At 43.3% G+C, this 13,407-nt stretch overlaps 1 long non-coding RNA gene and 1 pseudogene across 1 annotated transcript; both read right to left on the reverse strand.

Annotated features, from left to right (window-relative positions):
* The window catches only part of LOC129657477 (coiled-coil domain-containing protein 3-like), a 63,195-nt pseudogene extending 59,930 nt beyond the window's left edge, over positions 1 to 3,265 (reverse strand).
* A 3,270-nt stretch (positions 3,266 to 6,535) lies between these two features.
* LOC129657483 (uncharacterized) lies at positions 6,536 to 13,400 on the reverse strand. Its single transcript, XR_008716756.1, has 3 exons — positions 13,229 to 13,400; positions 12,338 to 12,484; positions 6,536 to 6,594 (listed from the first exon to the last, which is right to left on the reverse strand). It is a non-coding gene; the product is annotated as an uncharacterized LOC129657483 (long non-coding RNA).
* Between the last annotated feature and the right edge of the window lie 7 nt (positions 13,401 to 13,407).

The raw sequence follows: 13,407 nt of genomic DNA on the forward strand, positions 1-13,407 counted from the left end.
AGGGACATTTAGGCTGTTTCCATATCTTGGCTGTTGGGAATAGTGCTGCTATGAACATGGGGGTGCATGTATGTTCCTGAATTAGAGTTTTGTCCGGGGATATGCCCACGAGGGGGACTGCTGGGTCACATGGTGGACCTATGAATTTTCTGAGGATCCCCCATACTGTTTTCCATAGTGGCTACCCCAACTTACATTCCCACCAACAGTGTAGGAGGGTTCCCCTTTCATCACACTCTCTCCAACATTTGCTATTTGTTCTGTTTTTGATGATAGCCATTCTGCCTGATAGGAGATGGTACCTGGCTGCAGCTTTTATTTGCATTTGTCTAAGAATTAATGACACTGAGTATATTTTTATGTGTGTACTGGCCATCTGCATGTTTTCTTTGGAGAAATGTCTATTAAGGTTTTCTGCACATTTTTTGATTGTTTTTGTTGTTGTTGTTGAATTGTATGGTCTGTATATTTGAAATTAAGCCCTGGTCTATTGCATCATTTGCGAATATTTTCTCCCATTCTTTAGGTTGTCTTTTTTTTTTTCTTTTTATGGTTTTCTTTGCTGTGCAGAAACTTGTAAGTTTGATCCAGTCCCCTTTGTTCATATTTGGTTTTATTTCTATGACCTTGGGAGACTGACCTAAGGGAAAAAAAAGGTCCAATTTATATCAGAGAACATTTTGGTCATGTTCTCTTCTAGGAGTTTTATGGCATCATGTCTTATGTTTAAGTCTTTAAACCATTGTGAGATATTTTTGTGCAGTGTGAGAGCATATTCTATCTTCACTGATTTACATGGAGCTTCCAATTACACATCTACATGGCTCACATTAGAGGAGTCACTCTCTCTGACTGTTTCTCTACCTCACACTGCATGTATCTATCCTTAAGTTTTTCAAAACATGTGAATTGGGGGATGGGTGCGGGTGAACATTTGTGTATCTCCCAAGCCGCCTTCCTTCTCCTAGTGGAGTGTTCCTTGTTTCCCAGGCAAAGGAAAGCCAATTGGAATGACCCAAGATTCAAGTCCTATCACTGCTACTTATCTCTTGTTTGACACACAGCGTATTTCTTAAATTCTCTAAGCTTAAATGTACAATCTATAAAACGAGGATGAAATCAGCATCCTTCTTTGTTTAATGGTGGTGTAAAGAGTGCATTTTTTTAATTTGGAAAATAAAGTTTTCTTGTTGAATAGTTTTAGAGCTGGTTTCCCTAAATAAAGACATGTAAAAATCTAAGTTTCTCCATATCAAGAAGGTACTACCTCATTCCTTGCCAGTTTTATTTAGAAACTGTACTTCTCCAGTATTTTTTTTTTAATTCAACTTAATCTGGCTAAACCACCCAAGCAAACAAAAAGCACGCCATGTATTCTAAACTTAGATATCCTGGCATTAATATGGAAAACAGGTGTTACCATGAGCTTATGGACGCCCCTCTGTGGAACCTGTCTTCTTTCTCAGTGATGTGAAATCTCAAGAGCTCAAAGTTAGTCTGCAGACCAAGGTCATGGCCATTCCAAATACCCTTAATGCTATGCCACATACTGGGAAGATGGGACTTATTGTCCAATCACTATCTGTTAGATTCCATTTTGAGGTTCCTTCCAGTTCCTCTGTATCAGCCTCCTCCTCAAACTGGAGAGAACCAATGCATTAGGGTTCCACCTGCTGTTTTGTATTGCAAACTTCACTTGAGCCCATAACCTGAACCCTTATCTACATGCATTTCGTTGTGACCACATGACAAACTTTCATGGAACTTCACAAGATTCCAGGAGTCTCCCAACAGACAAGGCCTGGTCTAATTCACCTCTCTGTTCTTCACAGCCCTGTGAGCACCTTCCCAATCCCTTAATGCCCCCGCCCCCAGGCCCTTCCTCTATAAATTTTTGCTATTTGGAAGAGCCTGGCATTGAGGTCTGCTGGCAGCTGATATGAGCGAATCTGAGTGAAACAAGAGGACAGCTGGGCTGCATTCCACACCAGTCCCCTCTTGGCATTTAAGCAGGTGTGCAGGATTGAGTAACTACACATTTCTCATCTAACCTGCACAAGGTGTTCTGCATCAGTTACTAGGATTTAATCTCAACCAACCTTGTTTGGCACATTATGAAGGTGAGGCTCTTGAGGTTCTCGACAAGGTCAGTAACTTGCTCAAAATGACAGGAGAATGGAGCCAGAATTCCAACAACCATCTGATTCCAAAGATGTTTGGATTGGTTTTGACCACTGTCCATCCAAACAACACCCACGGCATCCACTTTAAAATATAGCTTTCCTTCTCTATAAGGATTCCACCTCAATTAGGGTTCCACTTTCTTATTTCAAATTCCAGGAGATGCCATCGCCTGAACACTTATCCACAGGGATCTCATCTGCACCACAGACCAACTTGCATGGAACGCAACCAGAGAGGGCTCCTGTCCGATTGCCCTTCATACTCCTGAGAGCACTGTGACCAGGGCCTTCTTCCCCTATTACCCCCCACATAAACCTCTGCTATTGAAAATGGGCTCTTTGTTGCTGGAAACCACCTTGAGCTTTGGCCTGAAACAGTCTTCCCTGGTTAAGCACGGGAGCCATCCCTGTTTTTCCAACAGTGTTAGCCAGAGGCACCCAAGATCTCTGTAGACTCAACGTGAGGAACACCAAAGAGCAGAAAATGGGAAGGAGACCAGGGCATCACTTAACATCGCCCAGACAGGATTCTGGAGGAGTTCCTGAGCCTGCTGGGGATAAAGGTACCTCTGCTGGCCATGCCAATTGGCCGAAGGGATGGTATGGGCGAGAGTTGGCAGGCTCACCTGAGGAAGAAGAAATAGGAGTAATCCTGGACCACGGTATGGAAGTAACAGGAGAAGTAGCCCAGGCCGGTGAGGTTGAGTCTGGAGCCCCCAGGCACCTCGAGCATGCTGCCCCATGCCTGGTCGCACAGCATCTCGATCTCAGCAGAGTAGAAAAGCCCTGTGTCGCTGACCTCATACTACCAGGGCAGGTAGTTGTACAGGCCGTGTACTTCCTCGTGCAGCGCCAGCACCTTGGTGTGCACGATGATCTCGGCCAGCTCCGCTAGGCAGCCCTCGCTCAGGGGTCTCCACTAGGAGGGCAGCTGGCAGCCACCGGCGGCCTCCAGCCCGCCGGCCAGGCAGAGCGCGGGAAGCCGCAGCGGGCGCAGCATGCCGGCGGCGAGGGCGGGCGGCGGGAGCCGCCGGGTTGGCTCTGCGCCCCAGGCGCGCTACCCGCGGCGCATGGCCAGGGGAGGGGGGGAGCCCCGCGGCGGGAGCGAGAGCGTTGGGGAACCCGAAGTGCCAGGCCCCACCAGCGGGAGGCGAAGCCCTGGGACCTGGCTCCACGCACCTCTGCGGAAGCTCAGCGTGCTGCTCCCTCCTCCGCCTGGATCCTCCTGTGGGGCCTCGCTTGGGAGGCTTTTAAAAGGGCACAGAGAGATCCGGCCACCGCCGCCTCCTGCCCCTCGTGGCTGGGGCGTGGGCGGCAGCGGGAGGGGCGGAGGCGGGAAGCCGTCCAGTGGCGCTGAGTGCTGGGGAGACAGCGCAGTAGGCGCTGGACCGGGATCCCCCCGGCCGAACTCGGTGTTTGCGCCAGCGCAGAGGTCCGCGGCCGAAAAAGTGTGGGGAGACGCGGCCCAGCCCTCTTCCGGAGCCCTGTGCACCGACCAGGTGGAAGCTTTGCAGGCACAAAGCGCGCTCCAGACATGGCCTTCTTAGAATGATTGCCGTCAATTGTCATGAGTACTCAGCGTACGTTTTGTATTTTCTGAGTAGTTCATTTACACTCAAATGGCACAGAAATCTAACTTTACCGTCTCAGAGTTTACCTTGGAAATTCTGTGTGATCTAATAAACTTTTCCGAATCTCTCTCTCCCTTTCCATCTCTTATGTTTTAACGATGCTCTTAGGAAAGCCTTCAACATCTGAAAAGCCAAAGCCACATTGCTTGGATTTTCCTACAGCTACATGGTCTCATGATTAACCTCATTCCTACTTTCAGATTCTGAACACCCTACACCTGAGAAATAGATTCAGAAGTTCCAAAGAGCTTTTCACAAGTCAATGAGTGACTCTGAAGAGACCTAAACTCTACAGTTAAATCTTTATTTCTAAATTAGGCAGTTCCTTTTATCTCCCAATTGCCTTTATTATTCTTCATGTAGTAAGAAAAAAAGAGATTATTTATAAGTATAAATATTTTGTATAGTCAAAACATCATATATATGATATAGCATGGATACAATATACATATCATCATACATATGTCACACATACTATATTTACAATAAGCTGATATGCAAAACTGCTGTAAATTGGAAGGCTCTTTGTTCTGCAAGCATCTTATTAACCAGGCTTTCTGCAAGTTTAAGTCTTAGAACTCAGCCAAAGTCTTCTCTGATTGAAAGAAAAAGTTCTTAGGAAATTCGGAAAGTAAAGGTAAGGAGAAAATTGGGGTGGGGGGAGAGAGAAAATTCCAAGGCCTCACATCCAGTGACAACCAAATCTTCCTGAGATCCCCAAGTCTTCAGTTAGGACAATTAAATTCATGCATGCTTCTTGTGGCAGGGTAGAAATCCAGATGGCGTGAGGCAGGGACTCAGGAGGAAGAAGCCATGAGCAGCATGGTCTCAGGGAACCAGAAGACCCTGGGAAGGCTTTGGGCATGCCTTGAAGTGAAATGGCCAGGACTCCAGCCAGTGTGGCCCAGATTCTGAGGGAATGAAGGCTAAAGATCTATGGGGTCACACCAATCCAGAATCCAACCGGTGACTCAATGGACAGATGTGTGCTTAATCGCTCAGTCATGTCCTACTCTTTGTGACCCCAGGGACTGTAGCCTCCCAGGCACCTCTGTTCATGGGATTCTCCAGGCAAGAGTACTAGAGTGGGTTGCCATGCCCTCCTCCAGGGGATCTTCCCAACCCAGAGATCAAACCCAGATCTCCCACATTGCAGGCAGATTCTTTACCGTATGAGCCACCAGGGAAGCTGTGACTCAATGGGCCAGATTCTTAGTCCTACAAAATCATCTGTGTTGGAAGAGGAAAGAAGTAAGAGTAAGAGCTCCTCACGGACAATAACTATACTCTACATAGCTGAAAGTCATCCTGAAGCCTTGATTAATTCTGTAAAAAACAGTTATATTGAGGGAAGCAAGTGGACAGTAGTCCTGATGGTATATGACTCCTCCCGACAACCCCACCACCACCACGGGAGATGGTAGAGTTAAATTTTCCCCACAAGGAGAAATGGCATTTGAGGATGGCATCAGACATGCTACGTTAGGACTGCCCATTTGTCTCTCCTTCAATATATGAGTTAAAATGTTTCATAACGTCTTAGTCTGTTCAGGGTGCCATGGCAAAATACCACAGCCTGATGGGGCTTAAATAACAGACATTTATTTCCCACAGTGGTGGAGGCTGGAAGTCCAAGATCAGGGTGTCAATGGGATTGGTTCCAGGCTAGTAAACGGCCACCTTTCCTCTGTGTCCCCACATGGCCTGTCTTTTTTGTACATGTAGAGAGACAGAAATGTCTGGCCCTTCTAAGGACACCAGGCCTCTCAGATTAGACCACACTCTTGTGACCTTATTTAACCTTAATCACTTCCCTAAAGGTGCCATCTCCAAATACAGTCTCATTGGGGGTTAAAACTTGAACATAAAAATTCAGGGCAGAGAGGAGGGGATGTGAACAAGGGACAGAATTCAATCCATAACAGTCATTTAGCAGGTGTTCTGCAGGTTTGTAGAGAAAGGGGATATAAAATGGTTTATATTTCTGGCATGCTAACTTAGAGCAAGCATTGCCAAATTATAATATTAACTATAACAACTGCTAACATTTATTCACTGCTTATTCAAAAGCAGAGACATTACTTTGCCAACAAATGTTCATCTAGTCAAGGCTATGGTTTTTCCTGTGGTCATGTATGGATGTGAGAGTTGGACTGTGAAGAAGGCTGAGCACTGAAGAATTGATGCTTTGGAACTGTGGTGTTGGAGAAGACTCTTGAGAGTCCCTTGGACTGCAAGGAGATCCAACCAGTCCATTCTGAAGGAGATCAGCCCTGGGATTTCTTTGGAAGAAATGATGCTGAGGCTGAAACTCCAGTACTTTGGCCACCTCATGCGAAGAGTTGACTCATTGGAAAAGACTCTGATGCTGGGAGGGATTGGGGGCAGGAGGAGAAGGGGATGACAGAGGATGAGATGGCTGGATGGCATCACTGACTCGATGGATGTGAGTCTGAGTGAACTCCGAGAGTTGATGATGGACAGGGAGGCCTGGCGTGCTGTGATTCATGGGGTCGCAAATAGTCAGACACGACTGAGTGACTGATCTGATCTGATCTGATTCACTGCTTACTATGTGCCAAGCACTATTGTAACATATTGCCTATGTTATTGTAATGAATGCTCCAAACACTCAAAATGGACACTGTTACCATCCTCAGGTTAGAGACAGGGGACTTAGGTATGGAAAGGTTAATTGACTTACCCAGGATCACATAGCCAGAAAGGAACTGAGCCAGGATTCAAACACAAGCATCAGATTTCAGAGTTCATGTTCTTAACTACAGCATTAAAATATGGACAAAACAAGCAATGTTTTAAAGGCACAGGTGGGCCCTTTATCAAGAAACAAGTAGAGGGGACTTCCCTGGTGGTCTGTGGCTAAGACTCCATGCTCCAAATTCAGGGAACCCAGGTTCAATCCCTGATCCAGGAACTATATCCCACATGTGACAACTAAAACCCGGTGCAGCCAAATAAATAAATGAATATTTAAAAAGAAGCTGAGTTTATAAATAGTAATAACCTTTGAAGAATCACCAGTGATGGCTAAATGAGGGAGTAACCAGACTAACTAATTTTGTTTTCACCAGCAGCCCTGCTCTATTTTAAGTTAAGTTTATTTTAAATTAGTGCTGTAACTTATGCAGACAAGAGAATAAGGAAGTGTTTTTTTGTTGGTTTTTTTGTTGTTGTTTTTTAATTGTATCTAGTGCTTCAGAGGGCTGGAAAAAGTTTTTCTGTTTCTGCAGACCTGAAGAACCTGATTATTCTTTCCATTTAGATGAACAAATAAATAAAAATCAGTATACACAACTGATGTCTCTCTTGTTGTATAAACTGGACAGAATCAAAACTCTTCCAGTACTACCCAGAATGCATTTTCCAGATGCAGGGGCCTATGAGGGTTGTCCTTCTCCTGGATTCTTCACAGACACATCAGTCATGTTTTTGCTTCTTTAGAAGGTCTGCCAAAGTGCCTTCCTGATTGGGGTTGTTCACCTGGAGCCCTGGACATATGTGAGTATCCCCTGGTGAGCAGCTCCCTTTTGGGGACCAAGATCTTCAAGGAAACAGAGCTCAAGGAAGCCAGGATGGGAAGCAAAAATTCTACAACTGGGTTGTGGGTTCATTGGTGAAATAAGCTGCTTCCACCCCTTAATAACAAGACCCATATGTTCTGGCTGTGGGGGGTAAGATAGCACCATTATGCTTAAAATATACACTATGTCCTTCACAGCATGTACAACACCCTTTAAGATTGCACCCCACCCTTTCAGGATGTTGACTCCCATCTGACACACTTGAGTCTTCATTAGCTGTCACACTGTCTCAGTAAGCTTTCAAAATTTGCCCAGTTGTTTCTAGGTGATGCTGTCCTCGGTAAAACCAGTTAATTCCACAGCCAAGGGCACATTGCTGTATTCCCTTTGCCATCAAAGAAGAAATGCTATGAAAATCACTGATCAGAAGCAATGCTACAGGAAGTACCATGATGCTCGAAAATGGGTTCTGTGGACAGAGTTCCTGGAAGAAGCACTGTGGGGCAGGAAAGGCAGATCGACACCTAGAGTGTATCTACTCCAGTGAGGACAAGTCTCCGCTCCCTGCAAGATGGAAGAGGTTCAGTGTAGTCACTTTAGTCATTTCAGTCGCTTGGTTGTGACTGACTCTTTGCAACCTCATGGACTGCAGCACGCCAGGCTTCCCTGTTCATCACCAACTCCCAGAGCTTGCTCAGACTCGTGTCCATTGAGTCAGTGATGACATCCAAACATCTCATCCTCTGTCATCCCCCTTTCCTCCTGCCTTCAATCCTTCCCAGCATCAGGGTCTTTGCAAATGAGTAAGTTCTTCACATCAGGTGGCCAAAGTATTGGAGCTTCAGGATCATTTCTTCCAATGAATATTCAGGACTGATTTCCTTTAGGATTTACTGGTTTGGTCTCTTTGCAATCCAAGGGACTCTCAAGGGTCTTCTGCAACACCACAGTTCAAAAGCATCAATTCTTTGGTTCTTAGCCTTCTTTATGGTCCAACTCTCACATCCATGCATGAATACTGGAAAAACCAAAGCTGTGACTAGATGGGCCTTTGTCAGCCAAGTAATGTATCTGCTTTTTAATATGCTGTCAAGGTTGGTCATAGCTTTTCTTCCAAGGAGAAAGCATCTTTTAATTTCATGGCTGCAGTCACCATCTGCAGTGATTTTGGAGCCCCCAAAAATAAAATCTCTCACTGTTTCTATTGTTTCCCCATCTATTTGCCATGAAGTGATGGGACTGAATGCCACGATCTTCATTTTTTGAATGCTGAGTTTTAAGCCTTTTCAGCTTTTTTCACTCTCCTCTTTCACTTTCATCAAGAGGCTTTTTAGTTCCTCTTCACCTTCTACCATAAGGGTGGTCTTATCTGCATATCTGAGGTTATTGATATTTCCCCTGGCAATCTTGATTCCAGCTTGTGCTTCATCCAGCCCATCATTTCGCATGGTGTGCTCTGCATATAAGTTCAATAAGCAGGGTGACAGTATATAGCCTTGACATACTCCTTTCCCAATTGGGAACCAGTCCATTGTTCCATGTCTGATTCCAACTATTGCCTCTTGTCTGCATACAGATTTCTCAGGAGACAGGTTAGGTGGTCTGCTATTCCCATCTCTTTAAAAATTTTCCACAGTATGTTGTGATCCACAAAGTCAAAGGCTTTAGTGGAATCAATGAAGCAGAAGTAGATTTTTTTTCTGGAATTTTCTTTCTCTTTCTATGATCCAACAGATATTGGCAATTTGATCTCTGGTTCCTCTGCCTTTTCTAAATCCAGCTTGAACATCTGGACGTTCATGGTTCATGTACTGTTGAAGTGTGGCTTGGAGAATTTTGAGCATTACTTTGTTAACAAGTGAAATGAGTGCAATTGTGTGGTAGTTTGAGCATTCTTTGGCATTGCCTTTATTTGTGATTGGAATGAAAACAGACTTTTTCCAGTCCTGTGGCCACTGCTGAGTTTTCCAAATTTGCTGGTATATTGAATGCAGCACTTTCATAGCATCATCTTTTAGGATTTGAAGTAGCTCAACAGGAATTCCATCACCTCCACTAGCTTCATAGTGGATGCTTCCTAAGGCCCACTTGACTTCACATTCCAGGATGTCTGGCTCTAGTTGAGTGATTACACCATCGTGGTTATCTGGATCATGAAGATCTTTTTTGTATAGTTCTTCTGTGTAGTCTTGCCCCCTCTTAATATCTTCTGCTTCTGTTAGATTCATGCCATTTCTGCCCTTTGTTATGCCCATCTTTGCATGAAGTATTCTCTTGATATCTCTAATTTTCTTGAAGAGATCTCTAGGCTTTCCTTTTCTATTGTTTTCCTCTATTTCTTTGCATTGATCACTTAGGAAAGCTTTCTTATTTCTACTTGCTATTCTTTGGAACTCTGCATTCAGATGGATATATCTTTCCTTTTTCTCTTTTTCTGTTTGCTTCTCTTCTTTTCTTGGCTATTCATAAGGCCTCCTCAGACAACCATTTTTCCTTTTTGCGTTTCTTTTTCTTAGGGATGGTTTTGATTGATGCCTCCTGTACAGTCTTATGAACCTCCATTCATAGTTCTTCAGGCACTCTGTCTATCAGATCTAATCCCTTGGATCTGTTTGTCACTTCCACTGTATAATCATAAGGAATTTGAATTAGGTAATACCTGAATGGTCTAGTGGTTTCCCTACTTTCTTCAATTTAAGTTTGAAGTTTGCAATAAAGAGTTCATGATCTGAGCCACAGGCAGCTCCTGGGACCATAATAAGGCATTGGTATAGGTCCCAACTACTGACAGAGTAAGCCCTCAGCTTTGGGGTTAGTGAGGCTGACCTTAGTAAGATAAATTCAGAAACACAAAGTGAGCAAATACTAGTGGGAAAATGGTACCAACCGACTTGTTCAACACCAGGCAAACACCAAGTTTAACCACAAAACTTCAGTTTGTAAATAACATATCTGTAAAGTGCAATGAAGTGAAGCAAAATGAAAAAATACATGCCTATATCCTAGGTATATATAAATACAGGTATGTCCTTATATATATTATATATATATATATATACACACATATATACATATCATATTGGTGATTATATATATGTATGTATGTATGTGTATATATATATATATATATATATATATATATATACATCTGTTTTTCTGACAATGCCTGACTATCACATTATCCAATCAAACCCCTTCACCTGTCATTTTAATATTGTACATGTGGAACAAGGCTGACCAGAGACATATGGAAAGGCTGACCAGAGACCAACAACTTAAAAGACATTCTTCCCATTATATCATATTTCCCAGTTGTATGCTGCCTTTTTGGAGGTTCTCAATGTGCTATGTAAATATTAAATCATTCTTCCTTCTGTCCCCTTGGGAGGCAGGAAGCCAGCATTATTTCACAGACAAAGAAGCTAAGTCCCAAGGGTTAAATGCCTTGCCCTGGTCACATAACTACAGACAGTTAGGGGTGCTGGGAATAGGGCTTGGGGTTAGGAATCCCTGCCTGGGGTCCCTTGGCTCCCAAACAGTGCCTTCCTTAAAGATAATTCTGTGTTCAAACTCTGTGGGAATCTTGCTCTGTAACAGAGAAGTTATGGGACTGCTGACATGCCACATACATTGTCCTTCCCTTGCCTGTTCATACAGAGTACATTTTCAGAAGGCTGGTTTAGGACATGTAGGCACTGTCTATAATAGCTTCAATCCATCCAATCTGGGGACCAATATTTAGCCTAAACAAACATTCTGGTGCTGAATCCATGACAATTCTATCAGGAGAAGACAGAAACAAGAGGGATGGACTCTTGATAGACATCTCACTCTATAGTTTTCCATATCTGCATTTCAGAAAAAGAAGGAGCTAAGAGTGGAGTTGACAAGCACCTCGCTGGAATGCATCGCTCTGTTAGGTGTTAAACACTATGCTCACATTTTTTCCTCACTCTGTCACAGTGAAGACTTGGCCAGACCCCTTTTCACAGTTGGCAAAACAGAAACAGGGGGACTAGTTGATTTTTCCAGAAGCTGAGCTGAGGGTCTAAGAATTCCTGTTGCAATTTTAAGTGTATCAAACTAAATCCCCACCATCCTCTTGTGTAAGTTTCTAGATGCCAAATGGAAGTGGTTATGTATAGATTGAGCATCTTGACACTGTTGTCAATCACATGTACATTTCAACAAATAACTTGCAACATTTCCCCTTCAACTGCCATGTGTCAGGCACTATTCTAGGCTCTGGGCATACAGAAGTGAATAAAACAGAGCACCCTCCTTTGGGGGATAATATCCACCAAAAGTCAAATTGGTGCCATCAACAGGTTGGGGAGAGAAAGGCTTGCCTTGGAAGACACAGCCTTTACCTGCAGAAGACTGGCTTGAGAACCTTGTTCAATGTCCTCTGAAACACCTTCTCTTAAATAGAGTCCATGGAACTGACCACGGTTAAGATTTAGCATGGTGGGGCTCAGATGAGTCTCTAAGGAACCAAGTTCCCCTTTATATTTCAGAGCATAACCAACCCTCAGACTGAGAACAAGGTGGGTTTCATTGATGTCAGTATCATACTGTTCCCTTTCACATCAGTGTCCTCGGAGGCAAATGGAAATAAGCCATAGTTGAGAAGTGGAGAGAGGGTATCTGTGTGATTATTCTAATGCTGCTCTGACTTTCCCCGAGATATTATCAATGAGTGGTTCTTTCCCACAGGAAGTGAAGTCTCCCGGGGAGGTAGTAGAAGCCATGGCAGGCTGAATGGGACACAGTTCTTAAAAGGGAACAGCCGTCATGCTAAAGAGAAGACCCACAGCTGGGTCCACTCTCTAGACTGAACTCACACACTGTGTATCCTGGACAAATTCTCACCTCTGAGCACTTGCCTGAGTCCTCAGCTCTTCAGTACCTGTCCTGAGAATGTATGAAGCTGACTGAATAGCACACATGGGAAATTTCATTAAGACCCAAGCATACATACCACTGTGTGTTTTCAATTTGCTGGTTCAGTGTTTTGGCCAGCTACATAGAAGAGTTAAAATCCTGTTGGAAAGCTTGCTGTGAAAAAGGCTCTTATTCCAGAGGAAGGATCTCACAGGATTTTTGGCTTGATGGGACACTGTGATGACTGTTGAGAAATGAATAGAAAAGTTGGGAGCAGTTCAGGGATTCTTATGTTTACTGTGAAAGCATTGGAATAACAGGGTTAATAAATATAACTGAAACATAAATAATGCTAGGTTGCAGCCCCTTTTCTGGCATCAGGAAAAAAGTCCAACAGGTTCATTTATAGCAAAACCCCAAAGGCATCACAGTTGGAATGTTTTTTTTTCCCCTGATTTTTTTTTAGTTGCCTTTGGCACGTATTAACCTTTCTTTCTGTGCTCTCATTGCAAAGGCATAATGTGGTCAGTATTTCAGCAACTTCTACTTCTAAGATAAAGTACATTGCAGAAGAATATCTTTTTTCCCCCAAATTTTCCATTACTGACTTTTTTCCATTTAAAAATTCTATGACTTACTGCCAGTGCAACTTCTTTATACATTACAGCCTTTAAAAATAAGCTTTCTAAATTTTCATTAATAATATGAACACTAAATGTAATGACAAGCAGTGAGCAGGCACTGAATGATTGTTAAATGAATGGACAAATATATATGTTCTGTATCTATAAATATACAACCTCAGCTGAAAGTTTATCCAACACTGAAACAATTTACTCAGTTTAAATGTCATCTTTTCATGTAATAAATTTGTGTGTTCAAACTAAGAAAAAAAATGTGGGCTTTGGGATTATATTATAACTATAATATAATATAGCTATACATGTTCTACTCTTTATTTACAAAAAGGAGTGCTTTGTGGAAATACCTAAGCTTAACACTCAGCAATAGAAGCAGGTAACTCTTCTGGAATAACTCTTTTAAAGAATTCCACTTGATGTACAATACGTTCCTTTGGATCTCTCTCCTCTTCTCAATCTCAGCTTAATCTGACACGAATCTCTAGATCTTCACTCCAGAGCTTCTCATTCCACTTCAATCCTTTCC

Source organism: Bubalus kerabau, chromosome 1, assembly GCF_029407905.1.
Source record: "Bubalus kerabau isolate K-KA32 ecotype Philippines breed swamp buffalo chromosome 1, PCC_UOA_SB_1v2, whole genome shotgun sequence".
Lineage (NCBI taxonomy): Eukaryota > Metazoa > Chordata > Mammalia > Artiodactyla > Bovidae > Bubalus > Bubalus kerabau.